At 47.5% G+C, this 23,760-nt stretch overlaps 1 protein-coding gene across 3 annotated transcripts in view; it reads right to left on the reverse strand.

Annotated features, from left to right (window-relative positions):
• Positions 1 to 23,760, reverse strand: part of SGMS1 (sphingomyelin synthase 1) — a 477,679-nt gene that overhangs the window by 369,611 nt on the left and 84,308 nt on the right. For 2 of the 3 annotated variants that reach the window (XM_073685499.1, XM_073685502.1), the window contains exon 1: positions 7,665 to 7,720. The exons of the other annotated variant lie outside the window; for it this stretch is intronic. The gene's annotated coding sequence lies outside the window, so the exon portion shown is untranslated. Of the gene's footprint in view, positions 1 to 7,664; positions 7,721 to 23,760 lie in introns of those variants that run through there. 3 annotated transcript variants of the gene reach the window in all.

Genomic DNA, 23,760 nt, shown 5'->3' on the forward strand with positions numbered 1-23,760 from the left:
AATTTTAATGATTGAATAAAATGAAGCAGAAAAAAGGCCCCATAAACAAGAACACTGAAAAAATACACAAAAAAAACCTTGGTATTTTGAAAGTAGTTTTAAGACATGGATTTTTCAGCAAGAAAAATCCACATAAAAAACTCCTGTAAATATACTCAAATGACTGAAAAAATATTAAAAAGGTGTAGAAAAATGAAAACACTTCAAAAACCGCATGGGTTTCTGATGTGAGCTTCGCTTGAAAACACTGTTGGGATTTTTGCACCTATAAAAAGTGAACATACGCTTAGACTTTCTAAACACATTTTTTTTTTTGTAGCCATGATTTTCATTCTTTTTGCTAGAGATTTTCATTTGGTGATTTTTACATGCATGCATTGTTATTTTTCTTTGGAACAGACTATGGTAAATGCGAGAAGGAACGCCAAGTGAGCGATCGGCATGTGGGGAAAGAAAAAAAACACACAAAAAAAAATAATAATAATAAAAGCACTCGAAAAGTGAAAAATGTAGTGCATTTTATGGTTAAGAAAGCTAAGAAAAACATTGCGACATTTTTGAAAAAAGTCAAATGTGTGAAACCACCATTAAGCCTACAATATATCTGTGCTATAACATTCAGCTTTATGTGTTCAGTGGCAGCTCAAGCGTCACATTCACTTGCTACCAGACCACTAGATGTGAGCGCACGCCTCAGTGTAACAAATCTGTAATATATACTCCATGCTCTTCTCCTCTTCCTCTGGACACCGGCCAACACCACAGTACCAGGATACGCTGCCAGGATCCCTCCCCAGAGATGGCCGGATAAATGCATGTGACAAACAGCAGAGTGCAGCGTGAAAGACGGCTTGTATGTACACAACAGCGCAGGTCTTCTAGCCGAACACATGCCACATACTGCACATACACTATATACAGGCAGCTGTGTGTTCTGTAATCTTCTATGTAAGGTGATCAAACCACAGCGAGCCCATCTAATATCACGCAGAACTGAGCCTTGTATCTCATCATGCTTATAGACATACCAATAACCTCTGCACCAAATTCTACTTTAATTAGTGAAAAGTGAGAAAAAAAAAAGTAATAATATAATGGTAATCATACTGGCTGTCACTCAGCTTTCCAGAAAAAAAAAAGAAAGACATAAGGTAACTAATAGCTGAAAAGAATTAACATGACAGAGGGAAAAATGCAATGATTCAAGTTCAGGGAAATAGTCTTGGGATAGCCGCCATAAGAAAGCTTGTCCAGCCATCACTATTCCTCCTGACCCAGCTGTACTCATGCACACTCCACAGCCAAGAGGGCATTTATTCTCAATAGAAAGGATTCCACTGTCAGATGCCCTCTGGTGACAACTTTTCACATAACAAAAAATGATTGGGCATCTTGATATCAAACATGCCTGATCATTCCTTCCCAGACATAAAGAAATTCCAGGTGTTAGGTGGTCAAAATGAGTAGGCTTGGTCAACATCCATCCAATGAGTGTTACAGTAAGTTCACGCAAATAATTCAGTTGTGTATTTGCAATAAACACAGAAATTCATTGATGACCCTATGATTTCTGCTGCATTTAGGGTATGTACAAAAACTTTTTCCCTATTGTGTCCCCACTATTTCCTTATAGATTGTAAGCTTGCGAGCAGGCCCCACTCCTCCTGTAACTATGTCTTAGGCTGCGTGCCCATCATGCATTTTTCAAGCGTTTTTGCTGCGGAATTTAAGCAGCGAAAACGCTTGGTAATACGTGCCTCATGGTCCCATATGATAATCCGCATGTGCTGTGCACATGCTGCAGAAATTTCCGCTGAGGATTATCATTGCAGAAAAATACCCAGAATGTCCATTATTTTTGTGGAAACGCGGCGTAATTGCTGCCATTGAATCGTATACTATCCACATGACTACATGTGCACATGCGGATATTAAGCGATTCAATGTGCGGATGGTACCCGGGTCTGGAGAGACTCTCCTGCAGACCTGGGTACCATTGTACCTGTAAAAAAAAAAAAGAATTGAAAAAAAACATTACACTCACCTTCTGATTGCCCGCGGTCTTCTCTCCGGTGCGTCCTGGCTCCCCGGCGGCTCGCGATGGTGTAAAAGGACCTTCCATGACGCCATTTAGTCATGTGACAGGTCACGTGACTGCTGACATCGGCGGTCGTGTGACCTGTCACATGACTAAATAACGTCATGGAAGGTCCTTTTACACCACTGCGAGCCGCCCAAGACACGGGACGCACCGGAGAAGGAGACCGGGGGCCATCGGAAGGTGAGTATAATGTTTTGTTGTTTTTTTTTACCATTTTTATTCTTTTTTTAACTATTAACTTGGTCACACTATATAAATCCATGCCGTTTGCATGGATTTATATAGTGTGACCAAGTTGTCAAGCTAAAATCACTTGGAAAGGCTCTTGATAACGCGCATGCAGAAATGCATGTGAAGAACGCTTGACAAACGCTTCTACCTGGCAGGAAAAATGCATGTAAAATGTTTTTCCTGCCAGGGAGCAGAAAAAAATCAGCAGCATTTCTGCATCGTGGGCACTTAGCCTTATTCTGTGATATCTTTATTGTTTGTACGTGTCTTCGCATAATTGTGAAGCGCTGTGGAATATGTTGGCGCTATATAAATAAAATAATATTATGTACACAGAATGCCTTTTTCAAGCAGGAACGCTGCACAACCTTCCTGAAAAAAAAAAAAATAATAGAAACACGTCACCTCTTTTGTATTTATCACCCAATCCTGGTTTTGGCTTACAAATACTGATATAAAATACTGACCAAATACTGAACGTGGCCTTATACTTATGGTCTGTCCCATTGATATATGATTTATCACAGGTTATCTAAGAAGACGCGATCTCCTTTGAAATTGAACAAAATAAATAAATTACAAGCGCACATTCTTCCTTCCATTGAAGAGTAGGAGTATTGCACACAATGGGAGTTACTGAGGCCATGGTGGTGGGACGTCCATGGACCGTGCGATCCAGGCATCGCCATCATTTGACTGGTAAGGCCCCGAAAGAAAAAGTCTGAAGCCCTGTTTGATCACTGTATATTATGTTATTTTTTTTGTCTTGATTTTCTCTTGTGCAGCCTGTTTTTGCGCAGAATTAATAAAAATAGTCATTCAATGTCTGATGAATTGGCTGATAGGCAAAATCAAAGACAATTATTTCCTTGGGCTTTTGCCTTTTTGCACCTATTTAGAGAAAAAAAGAAGCACGATCCCTTCAATAAACTAAAAAATGTTGCTTCAACTGCACAAAAAAAAAACAAATTTTACTCCAACAGAATGATGAATTGGGGCCTAAAAGTTTGAAAAGAGCCTGAAGTCAGTCTGGGAGCTGTCACATACAAGAGCAGGCGGCAGAAGCCGCACACGCTTACATACATAATGGTGCCCAGAGCTACGTGCACCGCCACGTACATGTATCTTATCGGTGGACACCCGGTACTTCTATTATCACAGCAGTGCCCACAAGAAAGGAGCGAACAGCAACCAATCAGAATTCAGCTTTCATTTCTCCAGTGGTAATTATAAGATAAAAACTAAACTCTGATTGGTTTCTATAAGCAACAAGGCCAGTCAGGACATGAGCCTCACATATAAAACAGAGAGGGTGCGTCATTTAGTTATTTTTTCTCATTCTGGTGCAGTTCACACATAGAAAAATATTATACATGTATGCGCACATCACATATACATTTCAATTAGCTTTATTTATAAAAATTCAAAACACTTACAGACTGGGGATCCTGAGGCAATTACATACATTAGTGCTAGTACAGCGCGAAGCTGCAACAAGACGCAACAATACATAACCAGTCTGTGGTCTAAAGCCCTCAGGCCACGTTCACACATTCAGTATTTTACCTCAGTATCTGTAAGCCCAAACTAAGAGTGGAACAATCAGAGGAAAAGTATAATAGAAACACGTCACCACTTCTGTATTTATCACCCACTGCTGGTTTTGGCTTACAAATACTGATGTAAAATGCTGACCAAATACTGAACGTGTGAACGTGGCCTCAGAATCCTTGGGAATTTTTAAGATAGGGCAACGGAAAAAATGGCAATCAAATCCCAAACCGATCAGCAGAGCTGCGCTCAGTGAGTGACAGGACACCGCTCCTGAGCTCAGCGGAGGTCCGGGGCCCGCTCGCTGCAGGAGTCATTCTCCCCGGCACCTCTGCTGATGGGTCGCATGGATTACAGAGGGGGACACTTAGGTGAGCATATAGATTTTTTTGTTTTATTCTTATTTTTACAGATGGGGACACTGCAGGAGCAGACACTCATCATTGTCCCTGCTGGTGATGATCAGAGTGCCGGCAGGGAACAATGAGGAGGGCAGCATTCAGCACCCGGCGCTTGGGAACAGCGCTACCTGTACACTGATTCCCAAGCGACAGTACGCGTGCTCCTGATACGGCACACGGTTGCCACACACAGACAAACAGATATCTCCGGTACCGGAAATATACAGACTTGTGAAACCGGCCTAAAGCATGTGCACAGTGCGTCTACAGTATACGTCTTGCAACTTTTCCTGACCTATCTTGCAACGTCGCCATAGGCCTCCATTTACCATTAACAGACCCAAAGTGTGTTCTTCTGGCCCCCGTCTGCATATGATATACTGTGCAGCAGACTGTGCTTTCCTATACATGGGCCGCTGCAGACACGTATATCACCCTGTATACGTCTCCTCACCGTGGGTCCCTATGGTGTCTAGGGTGGACGGGCGCCTAGGCCTCCATCCTGACTGTGCGCACTGTTGGGCACAGACCTCCAGAGCATATACGCCTGATAGTGGACACAGACGCAGTGTGCACAGAGCCTTAGATTATTTTTTTGGTCTGCTTTGATCAAGTCTAAATAGGACGCAGGTTGCAATGTGACCCAGGTGACAATCATTATCTGCAGTCACAATGCAGCATCCTGAGGTGTCACAAGATATGTTCTTTTTCCAGTTGCATAAATTTGTGCAGTGTGAATATGCCCCAATATGAGCGTGTGTAGGAGATCTCCTTACAAGTCATTTTCATGGGACCCTCAATCATTTTAGAACCAACTTGTGCTGCATCCAATCCACATCCAGAGAAAAGAAGTAATGACAGATGCAGATCTCCAGCCTGTGCTTTACTTCAGACCTCATTCACACATCTGTGCTGCCCGTACACGTTCTACCAGTTGGTTGGTTTTTTTCACACATACAGCATGTACGCATTATATTTTATGGGACTGTGTGCCATCCTTGTTTAACATTGCAAAGGATAAGGATAGAAGCTTTATAATTTATTTATTAAAACGTGAAAAACACTGATGTCACTCGGACCAAACACTGATGACACCGGTACCTTTTTTTTTTTTTGCATACATGCTTAATCCTGTTGTGTGAATGAGCCCTCATTCGGCAACCAAATTACGTGGCACCGAACTTTAATCGCGTTTGGAAGCCTCACCAGCAGATCTCTTCTCAGGAGATCTAAGTGGTCCTTACACAGTGCGGTGTAAGGAGCCACAAACTTTCTATTGAGTCCATACACCACTCAGTGAGCACTCATGCAGGGAAAAAATACTTTTCGGTGAGCGGATCATAGAACTGCTGCAGTCAATCAGTAGTTACAGATCGGCTGCAGACATCACATTCTGCTCGGACAGGTATGGGCTGAGTAGTGTGGGATGAAAATCCTGAACAGCCCCTGCTGATCCTTCTAGTCCTCCACGCCGCTGGCCGGGCCCCACCGGTCTCCTCTCCCAGTATTGTTGGCATGTGACTGCTGCAGCCAAGTCAATGGCCATACCTGCTGCCACCACTGCTTGGATGGGGCAGGCACGAGCCAACAATGGAAGAAGAGAAGGAACCGGTGGGACAGCCAACAGGACGGAGGACTGGGGGTAGGGGGGAGAGAGATCAGCAGGACGGAGGACTGGGGGGGGAGAGAGATCAGCAGGACGGAGGACTAGGCGGGAGATCAGCAGGAGAGGGGGCGCTGGGGAGTGGGGAATATTTCATAGCACACTGGGACCGCACCGAAAATAACAGAAAGGGAGGAAAATACCGGAGATATAATATTCAGTTATCAGAAAATAATATAATAACATTTATACCCATCACTGGAGTGGACGTCCATATGTGCCACGGCCACCGGGCCAGGAGGAGCAGCAGGAGGGTCCTTCACCTCCTCGTGTCTATTACTCAGGGGCTACTCACATCTTATAGGGTCACATTGTAACCTGGGATATAACGATCACAATGGAACATAGCAACGCTGCAGCTAATCCCTGGTATATAACGATCACAATGGCACAGAGCGACACTGCAGCTAATCGCTGGGATATCACGATCACAATGGCACAGAGCGACGCTGCAACTAATCACTGGGATAGAACGACCACAATGGCACATAGCGAGCTGCAGCTAATCCCTGGTATATAACGATCACAATGGCACAGAGCGACACTGCAGCTAATCACTGGGATAGAAAGACCACAATGGCACAGAGCGACGCTGCAGCTAATCACTGGGATAGAAAGACCACAATGGCACAGAGCGACGCTGCAGCTAATCACTGGGATAGAACGACCACAATGGCACAGAGCGACGCTGCAGCTAATCACTGGGATAGAATGACCACAATGGCACATAGCGACGCTGCAGCTAATCACCGGTATATATCCATCACAATGGCACATAGAGACGCTGCAGCTAATCGCTGAGATATAAGATCACAATGGCACATAGCGACGCTGCAGCTAATCCCTGGTATATAATGATCACAATGGCACATAGCGACACTGCAGCTAATCCCTGGTATATAATGATCACAATGGCACATAGCGACACTGCAGCTAATCCCTGGTATATAATGATCACAATGGCACAGAGCGACACTGCAGCTAATCGCTGAGATATAAGATCACAATGGCACATAGCAACGCTGCAGCTAATCACTGGGACTTGTTTACAATCCGCTTCTTACAGCCAATCCCAGCTGTAGAATACTGGCAGATCAGCAGGTGACAATTCACACAGTGTTCGGCTCCTGATGTCACAGCAGCCTTACTGGTACATGGGCACACCGCCGTAAGGAGGCTCTGCTGAGATACTCACCATGAGGGGCCCATATTATGCTCAGGGGCCCTCGGCTATCTGTGCCACCATTGCACCAATATAAATGCCCAGTGCCACCAGCAAACCACCTGTGGCTACACTGAGATTTACCCAAAACCTGAAAACTGTTACCAATTCTGAGGACGTTTTATCGATAACTATGAGGAAAGTTTTCCGTCCTGGCAAATCCCTGATCTGTACGGAGCGGTCAGTGGTCTGGAGCTTGGTGCCCATAACACTCACCCGGGCACAGTGAGTGGCACAAGTCTCCTGGGCACTGGCAGCGTTACCAGGGCAGGTGCCAGTCTGACCCCATCACCCCAGACACCACACACTATGGGCATCTCCTCCTGCCAGCGTCCCTGGCACTGCTGCGCCCCCATCTGACCAGTATGTGCCCACATCACACAGGACCCATCACCTGCTGCCAGTCCCGGCTGCCATCGCCTCTGCCAGCAGCAATCAGCAGCCGGAGGCTTCTCAGCCCGGGACATGGGCTGCGGGCACGGGGCTGCTACTTACTTGTGCCCGCAGCAGCGGCCGGTGATGGATGGAGGCAGCTGTCAGGCTCTGACAGGAGGGGCGGCTCACTGACAGGATCTCTCCGCGGAGTGTGGGGGAGACAGGGCGGCTGTGATCTCTGCTGCCCACAATCCACAGCGTTATATCAGACCGGAGACTCCGTGATGACAGCAAGAGCGGAGGAGAGCAACATTCCAGCCTGGAAAAGTCTGCCGCCACCTAGTGGCCAGCGACTGCACCCAGCAATTGTAATGGAAGCAACAGCAGAGATGCTCCGCCACCTAGCGACCAGCGACTGCACCTGCATGCTAGTAATGGAAGCAACAGCGGAGGTGCCCCGCCACCTAGCGACCACACGCGGTAATGTCGGCTCTGGACGAGCAGCGGAACATGGAGGTAAGGACTGATGTGCTCTGCCTCTGCTGCTTCTCTGCTGGACCTTGTAGTTCTAATGGATAGGGAGGACATTGTCCCCAAGGTGTCCTGCACATTAGTAGATGGCTGCACCAGGTCCTGGGTGACAAGAGTCCTATGGCTTCCTCTTTGCCTTTGATTTTTCCTTTTCTCCTCCCATGAGCTCACACTTTTTTATTTTTTCTGTTGATAGCAGACTTGTTTTTTTTGCGGTGTGAACTGTATTTTTTATCTTTAATATTTTGGGGTCCATACAACTTTGTGATATCATTTATCTTTCTTTATGGAATAAACAGAGATTCTGCCTATTTGATTTTTTTCTTTTCAGTGTTCACCATGTGGGATGAATGTTCTAATAATTTATTAGTTTGGACAGTTACACATGCGGCGATGTCATATCTGCTATTTCTTATATTTTTTAGGTTTTAATTCTGGGAAGAGTAAGACCAGCGGCATATAAGGCTATGTTCACACCGAGTGTTTTGTAGGAGGTCAAAAACAATCAGTTTTTATAAGCAGAAACCACTTCAGGAAACTCCTGTTTTCAGGAGGTTTTAGAGTAGATTTCTTTTCCTGAATTGTTCTTTATTCAAGAGGGAGCCGAAGCACAAAACAACGATATATAGCCTATTATATTGAAAATATGAAAAAACTTTATTGAACCTATTGCCACAGAAAGTCTGGAGAGACTAGTAGATGCAAAAAATACACACATATGTATAAACACATGATTAAAAACAAGCAAGTATCACACAGAGTGCAGTTGTCTCATTACTCAAATTCCTATTGCACAACAAATATTGTATAGCAGAGAGACTGTGTTGGTGTATAGGGAAGATGAGCAATCTGTATGTATGTCCCAGATGCCCCTGTTCAAGTAAACCTATCACCTACCCTCACATCATATCTAATTGCTGTCTGTCATATTTACCTCAGTGGGAAGGACAGAGCCTGCACAATGTGTGTATCCCCGACGCGCGTTTTGGCGCTTATGCCTTCCTCAAGGGGACTGCTCTGGTACGGCTGCTGATCATTTAAATACTGAATAGCGCTAGAAACTAACCAACGGGGCAACGTGGACGCCCCGAGCGGAAGTGGTGGATCATGTGTATGCGTTGCTATGTAAACGAAGGATGCTACCCAGTAATGCACCGCGACTCACCAGAAGTGACGCAGGATGCGTCGCCGTAACTAGGACACCGGACCCCGATGGCATCGCGGCAGCAAAGGCCACCCAGGGATGCCGAGGGAAGTCAGGCGTGTAAGGACGGCGATGCCCCTGCGTGCTGAGTCACAGGTATATGTAGTATACAGATAGAATAACCATGTACATAAATGTAAGCGGCATCACAGCCCCACAACCATAAAGAAAACATTAGACATCTCACACTATTGCCCTTAGGGCCAATGTGTTGCTTATCACAACGTAATTAGAAGTACCACATTTGTCGATTCTACAGGCAAGCGCTCTTTTGAGATTAAAAAATACATCACATGCACATCACGTAATGTGATACACTATGCTACATGCCCTTGTGGTCTTATTTACGTTGGGATGACCACACATTGTCTAAAAACACGTATTAGAGAACATGTATTGGGGATATTGGCAGCTGCGGAACAAAATGATGTGTCCATGTTAAAAACTATACCAAGACACTTTAAATCCTATCACGACTGCAATGCCAAATTATTAGAGGTAAGGGGGATAGATATGGTGGTTGCAGGGATACGGGGTGGTCCGGCGTCTAAGAGACTCGCCTGTACTGAGACGAGGTGGATTTGGACCCTGAGAACACTATACCCCGATGGTTTCAATGAGAGCAATAGTTTTACCCCGTTTTTGTAACCCAGTCCTGCTGGTACATCAGTGCACCCATGCGATTAATGCATGCAGTATTTTTTAATAGGTTGTTATGGTGTGATATTAATTTTATTTCTTTCAGCAGGTTCAATATGTTTTTCTGCTCTGGTTGAATGTATGGTCATTTATGAATCCGTGGCACAACATCTTCTTTGGAACAAAGAGTGAGAATCCCCTTCAATGAATATACCATGGGATTTCTTCTGAGAAGATGTAAATCATTAATAATATGACAATACATATATCCGTGATCTCATTTGTAGCTCTACATTAATTTGTGGCTGTATCATTTTTATATAATGTATGATATATTCATCTATGGTGCTGACCCATCTTGGGAGATATTATTGATTAGCATTGTTCTATGTGGGAATTTTCCATGTACATCTTTGGTTGCAATTTATTACCCCATATATTATTATAGTGATCTAAACGTAAAAATCTTGCTCTGATTAGGCGATGTATTCTATCTAAGTTTCAATGTGTGATTGGATCAATAATGTGTAAAATGGTTCATAAATTACCCATGTGCATCTGGTTATGGTGGTGGTATATATATATATATATATATATATATATATATATATATATATATGTGGGATATTCCTAGATGCCATCTTGGCGATGGAGAATGATTTATGTCCCACATGTGTATGTACAGTCATGGCCAGAAGTTTTGAGAATGACACCAAAATTATATTTTCACATGATCTGCTGACCTCTGGTTTTTATTAGTGTTTGTCTGATGTTTATATCACATACAGAAATATAATTGCAATCATATGAGTACCAATAGGTTATATTGACAGTTAGAATGAGTTAATGCAGCATGTCAATATTTGCAGTGTTGCCCCTTCTTCTTCAAGACCTCTGTAATTCTCCTTGGCATGCTCTCAATCAACTTTTGGACCAAATCCTGAATGATAGCAGTCCATTCTTGCATAATCAATGCTTGCATTTTGCCAGAATTTGTTGGTTTTTGTTTGTCCACCCGTCTCTTGATGATTGACCACAAGTTCTCAATGGCATTAAGATCTGGGGAGTTTCCAGGCCATGGACCCAAAATCTCTATGTTTTGTTCCATGAGCCATTTAGTTATCACCTTTGCTTTATGGCAAGGTGCTCCATCATGCTGGAAAAGGCATTGTTGGGCGCCAAACTGCTCTTGGACGGTTGGGAGAAGTTGCTCTTGGAGGACATTCTGGTACCATTCTTTATTCATGGCTGTGTTTTTAGGCAAGACTGTGAGTGAGCCGATTCCCTTGGCTGAGAAGCAACCCCACACATGAATGGTTTCAGGATGCTTTACAGTTGGCATGAGACAAGACTGGTGGTAGCGCTCACCTCTTCTTCTCCGAATAAGCTGTTTTCCAGATGTCCCAAACAATCGAAAAGGGGATTCATCAGAGAAAATGACTTTGCCCCAGTCCTCAGCAGTCCACTCCCTGTACCTTTTGCAGAAAATCAGTCGGTCCCTGATGTTTTTTCTGGAGAGAAGTGGCTTCTTTGCTGCCCTCCTTGAAACCAGCCCTTGCTCAAAGAGTCTCCGGCTCACAGTGCGTGCAGAAGCACTCACACCAGCCTGCTGCCATTCCTGAGCAAGCTCGGCACTGCTGGTAGTCCGATCCCGCAGCTGAAACAGTTTTAAGATACGGTCCTGGCGCTTGCTGGTCTTTCTTGGGCGCCCTGGAGCCTTTTGGACAACAATGGAAGCTCTCTCCTTGAAGTTCTTGATGATGCGATAGATTGTTGACGGAGGTGCAATCTTTGTAGCTGCGATACTCTTCCCTGTTAGGCCATTTTTGTGCAGTGCAATGATGGCTGCACGTGTTTCTTTAGAGATAACCATGGTTAACTGAAGAGAAACAATGATACCAAGAACCAGCCTCCTTTTAAAGTGTCCAGTGATGTCATTCTTACTTAATCATGACTGATTGATCGCCAGCCCTGTCCTCATCAACACCCACACCTGTGTTAATGGATCAATCACTAAAACGATGTTAGCTGCTCCTTTTAAGGCAGGACTGCAATGATGTTGAAATGTGTTTTGGGGGTTAAAGTTCATTTTCTGGGCAAATATTGACTTTGCAAGTACAGTAATTGCTGTTAAGCTGATCACTCTTTGACATTCAGGAGTATATGCAAATTGCCATTACAAAAAATGAAGCAGTAAACTTTGGAAAAATTACTATTTGTCTCATTCTCAATACTTTTGGCCATGACTGTATATATATTTTTCGCCGATATATCATCATGGGTTTATGAATATATTATTATACTGTAGATGGAATTTATCTTCCCTAAGGGCAATAGTGTGAGATGTCTAATGTTTTCTTTATGGTTGTGGGGCTGTGATGCCGCTTACATTTATGTACATGGTTATTCTATCTGTATACTACATATACCTGTGACTCAGCACGCAGGGGCATCGCCGTCCTTACACGCCTGACTTCCCTCGACATCCCTGGGTGGTCTTTGCTGCCGCGATGCCATCGGGGTCCGGTGTCCTAGTTACGGCGACGCATCCTGCGTCACTTCTGGTGAGTCGCGGTGCATTACTGGGTAGCATCCTTCGTTTACATAGCAACGCATACACATGATCCACCACTTCCGCTTGGGGCGTCCACGTTGCCCCGTTGGTTAGTTTCTCGCGCTATTCAGTATTTAAATGATCAGCAGCCGTACCAGAGCAGTCCCCTTGAGGAAGGCATAAGCGCCGAAACGCGCGTCGGGGATACACGCATTGTGCAGGCTCTGTCCTTCCCACTGAGGTAAATATGACAGACAGCAATTAGATATGATGTGAAGGTAGGTGATAGGTTTACTTGAACAGGGGCATCTGGGACATACATACAGATTGCTCATCTTCCCTATACACCAACACATTCTCTCTGCTATACAATATTTGTTGTGCAATAGGAATTTGAGTAATGAGATATCTGCACTCTGTGTGATACTTGCTTGTTTTTAATCATGTTTTTATACATATGTGTGTATTTTTTGCATCTACTAGTCTCTCCAGACTTTCTGTGGCAATATGTTCAATAAAGTTTTTTCATATTTTCAATATAATAGGCTATATATTGTTGTTTTGTGCTTCGGCTCCCTCTTGAATATAGTTAATTTGACGATTAGCCTTTTTATATATATCCAATGAGTAAGTTGCAGTATGGATGGTATATGTATATTTTACGGTACATTCTCATATGTAGTATGCAACTTGAAACTCTATCCTAATTTTCCCTTTTGTGTCCTGAATTGTTCTTTCAAGCCTTTTGAGTGGGTTGTGCTTAATCTGGAGAGTTTCCCTTCATGATTTTCTTCAAAGTAGTGACATACAATTTCTTCTCTCCCACCAGTCAAAACTTATTTTGAAAAAAAAATCCTCATATGAACTACAAGTTGATTTCTTAGAGAAATTAAATGGAAGAATTTTCCTAGAGCTCTTGAAGCAGTTTTCGAGGAGGATTTTGGAGACTTTCCACTCCAAAAACTCCTGAAAAAAATCCCTTGGTGTACGTGCACACGACAACTTATTCAGGTGGATATGTGTCACCCCAGGTCTGGATGCCACAAATATTCTAGGCTGTGTCTGAGAGCAGGAGGGAGGTTCCCTGGTCAGGGACAATTAGCATACAGCACCTCCTGTCCCAGACCAGTAGGGGGAGCAGGCTGCCCCTATAAATGCTGGAACTGGGGGCAGGGTTAGGGAGAACTGGACGACCTAGCTCAGGACTGAGACTGGTCCCAGAGAAGGAGGGACAGTTCAGCTGTAGCTGAGGTGTCCGTGAGGCGGAGGAGAAGCTGCGAGCCAGGGACAGAGGCGACGAGAGCCGGTCCTGGCTGAGAGAAGCATACAACCGGACATTGGGGTCCGAGGCTGTCAGGGTTGCAAGCCCAGCAGCAGAGAACCAACCCACGAGGGATTTCAGGCCCCTTGGCCTAAGAAGCCTGGAGGCTCCGCCACACAGAGGAACCAGTACAGCACGGAGGAGCAAAAGGTACCTAAGGCCCGAGTCGCAAGCCATACAGGCGTAGTACACGGCCAGCTCAGGGACGTGGACTATGACACCACGAGAAGGGGGATAGTCAGCAAAGGCAGAGAGTGAACGGTAGGCCTTCACACTCACCCTGACCAGTGGGGCTCGCCCGAATGCTCTCAGACATCCAGGCCCATTCCTAACCGGTACTCCTGTTGGGTCAGTAGTAATACCTACAATAAAGACCCTGGACTGTTTGAAGCAGACTCTGAACTCTTACTATTGCGGCCTGCACTATCACCCCCCAGCATCCACCTACACTGCCCTGAGGCTACACTCTTCCCGTGGGGAGTTATCCCATCCCTGTGCTGCACACCAACACCAGCCTCAGCGGTCTGCCTTGCAGCGGCTGTCATCCCCGACCGCAATCCACGGGTGGCGTAGTCGGACATTCATAAATCTACAAATAGACTGCCACAGCATTTGGTCTGACCACCCTGAGCCACGGGATCGGGTGGCCACTACTACCCCCAGCATTCCACAGAAGCCCGGTTCCTGGTGCCCCACGGCCCAGGGGGCGAGTCAGATATGCTCCATCACCCACAAGAAAAAACACCTAATAAACATTAAAAAGAATATCCACTGCAATGTAGAAACGACTTGGGCTATGTGCCCACGATCTAGATACATAAGTGCTTCTCACTAAATTAGAATATCATCAAAAAGTTAATTTATTTCAATTCTTCAATACAAAAAGTGAAACTCTTATATTATATAGAGTCATTACAAACAGAGTGATCTATTTCAAGTGTTTATTTCTGTTAATGTTGATGATAATGGCTTACAGCCAATGAAAACACAAAAGTCATTATCTCAGTAAATTAGAATACTTTATAATAACAGCTTGAAAAATGTTTTTAAAATCTGAAATGTATGTTCAGTAAATGCCCTCAATACTTGGTCGGGGCTCCTTTTGCATCAATTACTGCATCAATGCGGCGTGGCATGGAGGCGATCAGCCTGTGGCACTGCTGAGGTGTTATGGACGCCTAGGTTCAACAATACTGTTTTTAAACCAGGTATTGGTACTTTTGGCAGTTTGGACAGGTGCCAAGTCCTGCTGGAGAATGACATTTCCATTTCCAAAAAGCTTGTCGGCAGAGGGAAGCATGAAATGTTCTTAAATTTAATGGTAGACTGCTGCGCTGACTTTGGTCTTGATAAAACACAGTGGACTTACACCAGCAGATGACATGGCTCCCCAAACCTCCACTGCTTGGATGGGGCAGGCACGAGCCAACAATGGAAGAAGAGAAGAAACCGGCGGGACAGCCAGCAGGACGGAGGACTGGGGGGGTGATCAATCAGCAGGACGGAGGACTGGGGGGGGGTTCAATCAGCAGGACGGAGGACGGGGGGGGGTGATCAATCACCAGGACGGAGGACTGGGGGGGGTCAATCAGCAGGACGGAGGACTGGGGGAGGGGGAAATCAATCAGCAGGATGGAGACTGGGGGCGCGGATCAGCAGAATGGAGGACTGGGGTCGGGGGAGATCAACAACTATTTTTAACTATTACTTGGTCACACAATATAAATCCATGCCGGTTGCATGGATTTATATAGTGTGACCAAGTTGTCAAGCACTTTTCCAAATGATGCTAAAATCGCTTGGAAAAGCGCTTGATAGCCCGCATGCAGAAATGCATGCAAAAACGCTTGACACACGCTTCTACCTGGCGGGAAAAACGCATGTAAAATCCGCATGCGTTTTTCCTGCCAGGGAGAAGCGGAAAAAATATGCAGCATTTCTGCATCGTGGGCACGTAGCCTAAGAACCTTCATGCCACAAGTCAATGGCCGCAATTATGCTGCGTGTCCGCAAAATTAATGGACATGCTGTGTATTTTTCCGCAGTGATAATCCGCAGCGGAAATTTCCGCAGCATGTGACTCACCCCCTGGGCCGTGGGGCACTCGGATCCGGGCAATAGGGGAACGATGGGGGTAGTAGTGGCAACCCGGTTCCGTGGCTCAGGGTGGTCAGGCCAGTGGTAGTCCGTTATGTGCTGATGATTATGTCCGACTACGCCACCCGTGGATTGCGGTTATTAGGAACCGCCGCTGCATGCAGACCGCTGGGGCTGATGAGGTGTGCAGCTAGGGTAGTGTGACTCCCCACGGGAAGAGTGCGGCCCCAGGGCAGTATAATGGATGGTGGGAGTGATGGTGGTGAGAGTCCCAGTACCGGTAGTGCTGGAGGCGCGAAGGAGCACACAGACAACAGGTTGCAGTCTAGGGTCTTTACTTGAACAGGTAAACTGACCCACAAACAGTCCCGGCTAGGAGGGGACCTGGATGTCTGAGAGCAATTGGGAGATTGGCCCTGGTCAGGGTGAGGGTGTAGGCCTACCGTGCTTTCTGCGCTCCTTCTGGCTATCTCCTCCTTATAGGGTAACAGCCCACGTTTCCGAGCTCTCCGTGTACTCTCGCTTGTATGGCCTGCAATGTGGGTTCCTTTCTGCTCCCGGCCTGGTACGGCTTTCCTGGTCCCTTCTGTTGTGGCAGGGCCTTCAGGCTTCTTAGGCCAAGGAATATACAGTCCCCTGCGGACTGGTTATCTGCTGGAGAATGTGGAATCCTCCCAGCCTCAGACACCAAAGTCTGGTAAATTAAGTCCTTTATCTGCCAAGACAGGCTCACTTCGCCTCTTGTCTCTGGCTTGTGGCTCTCCTCCTGCCACACTTCCTCTTAGGTGCAATACAACTTTCTGTCCCTGCTCTGCTCTGGGACACGTCTCAGTGCTGAGACAGGTCATCCAGTTCTCCCTAACCCTGCCCCCAGTACCAGCTTTTATAGGGGCAGCCTGCTCCCCCTACTGGCCTGAGACAGGAGGCATTGCATGCTAATGTTCCCCTGACTAGAGAACCTCCCCTTGCTCTCAGACACAGCTTTATTACATTTTGTGGCATCCAGGCCAGGGTGACACACATGTGCACAGCACATGCAGATTATCATTGGGCACCATGGGGCATGTATTAGCAAGCGTTTTTTAAGCGTTTTCGCTGTGGAAATTCCGTGGCAAAAACGCATAGTGGGCACGCAGCCTTAGAGCCCAAGAGTGCTTTTAATCAGTGTTGGTTTCTACCTGCCCATTTAAGATTGTAGGCTTATATAGCCCAAGAGAGGCATGTTCAGAAGGATAGTTACCTATCAGCCAGGAAGTCACCTTGCCGCGGTTGATAGACACACAAGAATTGGCCAATTTATGAGCTAAGATTCTTAATTTTTTTGTAAGTACAATATTTTATAAGTACATCTTATTTTGCAAAAATGTAGCTTAGATCATATGCTTTTAGTGTTTGCATTTATATTGGCCCTTACAGTGTGCTGCTGTGCTTTCTTTTTGTATTTGGAGCCTACTGAAACAGACTAAGGGACCTTTTTAAACGATTCAGAAACCTTTGCAGGTTTTTTTGTTAATTATTCTAATTTACGGAGATAATGACTTTTGTGTTTTCATTGGCTGTAAGCCATAATCATCAACATTAACAGAAATAAACTCTTGAAATAGATCACTCTGTTTATAATGACTCTATATAGTATATGAGTTTCACTTTTTGTATTGAAGAACTGAAATAAGTTAACTTTTTGATGATATTCTAATTTAGTGAGAAGCATTTGTAGCAGCGCTTTGAACATAGCGTATTTTCGCTGCGTCCGGTCACGCAGGTAAATCTGCATGTATGATTGAACACATGTGGAGTTACCGCACCCTATCCATTCTATTGTGGAAATTTCTGTTGAGGAGACCAGCGACGCCGCAAAAGAAACTGACATGCTGCGGCTCAAAGCCGCGCCGCCGGTGAGTTTAGGCAGCATCAAATAGAAGCACATTGGGCATGGGATTTCTATAAATCCATCCACTGTGCTTCTACTGTACAACGCAGCGTTTTGGACGCAGCGCAGGTGAGCTGCATCCAAAACGTTGCAAATACTGATCATGGGCTCGTACCCTTGCTGTTCGTATGTTCAGTCTTTTTAGCTTCAGGTTTCCAAAGCCATCAAGTAGTTAAAAGAAGTGAACTTCAGGTGGCTTCTATATTATTATAATGCCTCAATAATACTGCCATATAGTGGTCAAAAAAATTCTACCTAAATAATCACCATATAAAACCTCTAAAGAATAGTAACACATAGTTCCTAAAATCGACCTTGAATGCACATTGAATTAAACTGTATTGCAGCACAGAGACAAGCTCTCTGCACAGCAATACCAATGCCAGTCGCCGGCCAGCAGCTGACATTGGCATGTTGGTGCATCGGTTTATGACGTCACTACCATGCGCCAGCACACCGATGTCAGCTGCCGGCCTCTGATTGGCGGCTGGCAATACAGTTCAATTGAATGTGCTTCCAAGGACACACATTCAACTGAAATAATGTGCTAATGTTGGCGGACCCCTGGACTGGGCCACTATTATCAAGAGGTCTACAGTCCCTCAGAGATGCATGTGCAGAAAGAACGCTGAGGGAACGGAGGACAGGGGAGAAGAATCTTTTTTTTATGTGTATGTGAAGAATGGAAAAATAGGGGACATTACTACAATATGGCGACCAGAATGAGGCATTATTACATTATGGGGACCAGGATGGGGCATTACTACAAGATAAGGACCAGGATGGGGCATTACTACAAGATAAGGACCAGGATGGGGCATTACTACAAGATGAGGACCAGGATGGGGCATTACTACAAGATGAGGACCAGGATGGGACATTACTACGAGATGAGGACCAAGATGGGGCATTACTATAAGAAAGAGATCAGGATGGGGCATTACTATAAGAAAGAGATCAGGATGGGGCATTACTACAAGATGAGGACCAGGATGGGGCATTACTACAAGATGAGGACCAGGATGGGGCATTACTACAACATGGGGACCATGATGGGGCATTACTACAAGATGAGGACAACGATGGGGCATTACTATAAGAAGGAGACCTGGAGTCCTGGTGCCACTGCTGCCGCACGCCAGATGCATGATGCACCCAGTGGACGGAAATGGGCGCTGTACCTTTAATCCCCGTCCGTGTGCATCATGGTCCTGATGCCGATCTCCTGACACGCTGCGCGCTCATCTTCATTCCTGAGCAGAGCAGGTGCCTCAGAGGCTGCGGCAGGCAGTGTGTGAGCAGGAGGAGGCTGCTGCTGAGTCTGGGGGTGAGTTGGGCCTGCTGGTGCTGAGGGGGCGCCTGCTAGCGCAGGGGAGGCTGCTGATGGTGAGAGGGGGCCTGCTGATGATGAGGGGGGCCTGCTGGTGATGATGGGGGGGGCCTGCTGATAATGAGGGGGGCCTGCTGATAATGAGGCTATGTGCCCACGATGCAGAAATGCTGCATACTTTTTATGCTTCTGCCTGGCAGAAAAAACGCATGCGTTTTTTATATGGGTTTTTCCCGCCAGGTAGAAGCGTTTGTCAAGCGTTCTTCACTTGCATTTCTGCATGCGGGTTATCAAGCGCTTTTCCAAGCGATTTTAGCATCACTTGGAAAAGTGCTTGACAACTTGTTCACACTATATAAATCCATGCAACCGGCATGGATTTATATAGTGTGACCAAGTAATAGTTAAATAAAAGAATAAGAATGGTACCGGGAGGACATCAGAAGGTGAGTATAAACTTTATTTTTTATTTTAAATTCTTTTCTTTACAGTTTCTATGGTACCCAGGTCTGGATGAGAGTCTTCTCTCCTCCAGACCTGGGTACCATCCGCACATTGAACCGTGTGATATCCGCTTGTACAGATGCAGTTGTCGCGCCCCCGTGGGCCTTACTGTTTGGGGACAGTATATATATATATATCACGGTGGCTGGCCCAGGGCGGACAGTGCACAAAAGGGGTAGCGATTTCTAATAAAAGTTCATAGAAATTCGTGACACCACCTGTGGTGTCTGGTGAAGGTCACGAGCGCTGCAGCAGTCCTCTGAGGCAGGTGACAAGGCAGCTAAAGATGGTACAGCTCCCCACAGGTGGAGCGGGGTCTCAGGGCAGTGTAGGTAGATAGATGGTGGGTGAGCCAGAGTAACGGACAGAGACAGGGGGTTTTGCTTCGTTACCTTTACTGGTACAGCTGGTAGATATGGTCCAGGGTACTCTAGGTGAAGGGCACACTTTTGGACTTCTCCCTAGGGAGCGGGTATAAGGTCTCCTGATCCGTGTCTGCCTCTGTGTAAGCTCCTGGCCAGCCTGCAACTGTGCCTAGCTTATGTGTCTTGCTTTTTCTACTCCACCTGTTGCTCTGAAGTAGGACCTCCGGTTGGTAACCACTTTCCCTGGACGTCGGGGGCTTCGTGGTTCCTGGTCCTGTATGTGTCTAGCTTCAGGTTTGCCAGGGACTTGTAGTCCTCCTGGGATTCCGGTTATCCCTACTGGGTGTAAAGGGTCCCTGTAGGCTCGGACCCGGTGTCCGGTAGATATACTGGGGTGAGCCTGGTATGCTCCTCTTCCCCCTTTATGTCTCCTTTCTTCCTCTCGCCTTCGGCCACGCTCGGGGCCTTCACTAGGGTTCAGTACTGCTGGAGGCCTAGCTTGCCTCACACAGCAGCCTGCGTGCTCCTCTCACTCTGAGCACTCACTGTACTGTAACTGAACACTCAACTTTAGACTAAACTCTAACTAGACTGAACTGCCTGGCTCCACCTTCCCTTTATATATATCCCTATCCGGGCTCCCTCAGCTGGTATGAGGTTCAAGGTGTAGGTGTTTGCATGTAGTGAGGGCCTTTTGTGGAGAAATCCGTCCGTGCACGCTTCCGGGTTCTGTGGCACCATGCGCAGCAGGGCGCCACACAGTGATGCAGATGTCACGCGATCCAATGCAAGTCAGTGGCGGCGATTACGCTGCGTGTCCGCAAAATTAATGGACATGCTGCGGATTTTTGAGCGCAGCATAAACGCTGCGGAAAAATCCGCAGCATGGGCATTGGCATTGCGGCTTGTCATTGGGGATCATGGGGGGGCGGATTACCAAGCGTTTCCCAAGCGTTTATGCTGCAGATATTAGGCAGCATAAATGCTTGGAAAACGCATAGTGGGCACACAGCCTGAGGGGGGCCTGCTGGTGATGATGGGGGGGAGGGGGGGGGGCCTGCTGATGGTGAGGGGGGCCTGCTGGTGATGATGGGGGGGCTTGCTGGTGGTGAGAGGGGCCTGCTGATGGTGAGGGGAGGCTGCTGATGGTGAGAGGGGGCCTGCTGATGGTGAGGTGGTCCTGCTGGTGGTGAGGCGGGCCTGCTGGTGATGATGGGGGGCCTGCTGGTGATGATGAGGGGGCACTTGCTGGTGATGATGGGGGACCTGCTGATGGTGAGAGGGGCCTGCTGGTGGTGAGAGGGGCCTGCTGATGGTGAGGGGGGACTGCTGGTGATGATGGGGGGGCCTGCTGGTGATGATGAGGGGGCGCCTGCTGGTGATAATGGGGGGCGCCTGCTGGTGATAATGGGGAGCATACAGATGGTGTGAGGGAAGGCTGCTGATGGTGAGGGGAGGCTGCTGATGGTGAGGGGGCCTGCTGATTGTGAGAGAGGCTGGTGGTGGTGAGGGGAGGCTGCTGATGCTGAAGGAGGCTGGTGGTGGTGAGGGGAGGCTGCTGATGCTGAGGGGGGCCTGCTGGTGGTGAGAGAGGCTGCTGGTGATGATGGGGGGGGGACTGCTTGTGATGATGGGGGGGGCCTGCTGATGGTGAGGGGAAGGACTGCTGGTGATGATGGGGGGGCCTGCTGATAGTGAGGGGGGGGGGCCTGCTGGTGATGGTGAGAAGGAGTTGCTGGTGGTGATGGGGGGGCCTGCTGGTGATGATGGGAGGCATGATGATGATGAGAGGGGGCCTGCTGATGGTGAGGGGGGCCAGCTGATGGTGAGGGGGGCCTGCTGATGGTGATGGGGGGCCTGCTGATGGTGAGGGGGGTCTGCTGATGGTGAAAGGGGCCTGCTGGTGGTGAGGGGAGGCTGCTGATGGTGAGAGGAGCCTGCTGGTGGTGAGGGGTGGCTGCTGATGGTGGGGGGGCTGCTGATGGTGAGGGGGCCTGCTGGTGATGAGGGGAGGCTGCTGATGGTGAGGGGGGGCCTGCTGATGGTGAGGGGGGGGCCTGCTGGTGAAGGTGAGAGGGGCCTGCTGGTGGTGATGGGGGGGCCTGCTGGTGATGATGGGAGGCTTGATGATGATGATGGAGGAGCCTGCTGGTGATGATGGGCGGCCTGCTGATAGTGAGGGGGGCCTGTTGATGGTGAGGGGGGGCCTGCTGATGGTGATGGGGGGCTTGCTGATGGTGAGAGGGGGCCTGCTGATGGTGAGGGGGGGCCTGCTGATTGTGAAGGGGGTCTGTTGATGGTGAGAGAGGGCTTGCTGGTGATTATGGGGGCCTGTTGATGGTGAGAGGGGGCCTGCTGATGGTGAGAGGGGCCTGCTGGTGATGATGGGGGGCCTGCTGATGATGATGGGGGGGCCTGCTGATGGTGAGGGGAGGCTGCTGGTGGTGCTAAGGGGACTCTGGAGGTTCAGAGGGGAGGCTGGTGTGGAGGGGAGGCTGCGTCCAGCAGGGTGAGGCTGGTGCTGAGGGGAGTCTGCATCCGGCAGGGTGAGGCTGGTGCTGAGGGGAGGCTGCATCCGGCAGGGTGAGGCTGGTGCTGAGGGGAGGCAGCATCTGGCAGGATGAGGCTGGTGCCGAGGGGAGGCTGCGTTCGGTAGGATGAGACTCGTGCTGAGGTAAGGCTGAGGAGGCGGCGGCAGTGGCTAGGACGACCAGGTCTAGTCAACGAGGAGCAGGGGTGCCGATAGCATATCTAGAGGATGCCAACCTTCAAGGTAGAAGGAACAAGAGTAGTTAACAAATAGGGTGATTCCCCCACCCTTTACCCTTGACTACTTGATATGTTTTTTTTTATAATATCACTTTTTGAGTTATGTTTGGGGGTGTATTTTTATTGTATAATTTATAGCTTTTAATGAAAACCAATAAAGATATTTTTAGTAGTGTATAATCGGTGAATATATATGCAATAATATTTAATGTTAACATTTATTAATTCGATGATCGCAGGCTGACGCCAATTAGATTCTTCTTGACTGGGTGCGGCGGTGCCACTGACTGTGTAAGTAGCTAACTTATGTCCATGTAATAATTTGTTCACCATCTCAGTACGTGATTGTGTGAGGCCCTCCCTAAGAAATAGGTTTACTCGGAGCCGGGTCGGTGTAGGGGTAGCGGGGGAGGCAGTCGTGGCCTGGACCCGGTCCGTGCCCAGGGCGGTCACATAAAAGGGTTTAATGGGCTTTCAATTAAGAGTGGTATTTCGACTACGCCACCTGGGGTTTCTGGTGATGGACACCAGCGCTGCTTCAGTCCACTGAAGCCGGTGTTACGGGCAGCTAAGATGGGACGGCTCCCCGCAGGCGGAGCAGGCCTCAGGGCAGTGTGAGGAGGAATGGTGGGTGCAGTGCCGCGCAGGAAATAACAGGCTGAGGCAGTGTGTGAAGTCATCCATGGTTTTTACTCACTTCAGATGAACTTTAGCCACAAAGCTTCCCTCTGCGTCACACGGCGTACTGCGGCCACCGGGAAGGGGGTCCAGCACTTTCCAGGTAGATCAGGAGCACCTGTCGAGACCCCGCTGGTGTGTGTTCCTCTCCTTGGTAGGTTCTCCCACTGAGTCTTCTCCTGACTGCATGTGTGGTACGAACGTAGTGTAAGGCCGGGTCCCACTGGATAAACGCAGTATAAGAGGTACAGGTGGCGTAAGCTGCTCCGTCCGTATCCCTCTGGGAACCACTAA

The sequence above is a fragment of the Phyllobates terribilis genome, unplaced genomic scaffold, assembly GCF_046119375.1.
Source record: "Phyllobates terribilis strain yellow unplaced genomic scaffold, ASM4611937v1 Scaffold_5__5_contigs__length_657084704, whole genome shotgun sequence".
NCBI lineage: Eukaryota > Metazoa > Chordata > Amphibia > Anura > Dendrobatidae > Phyllobates > Phyllobates terribilis.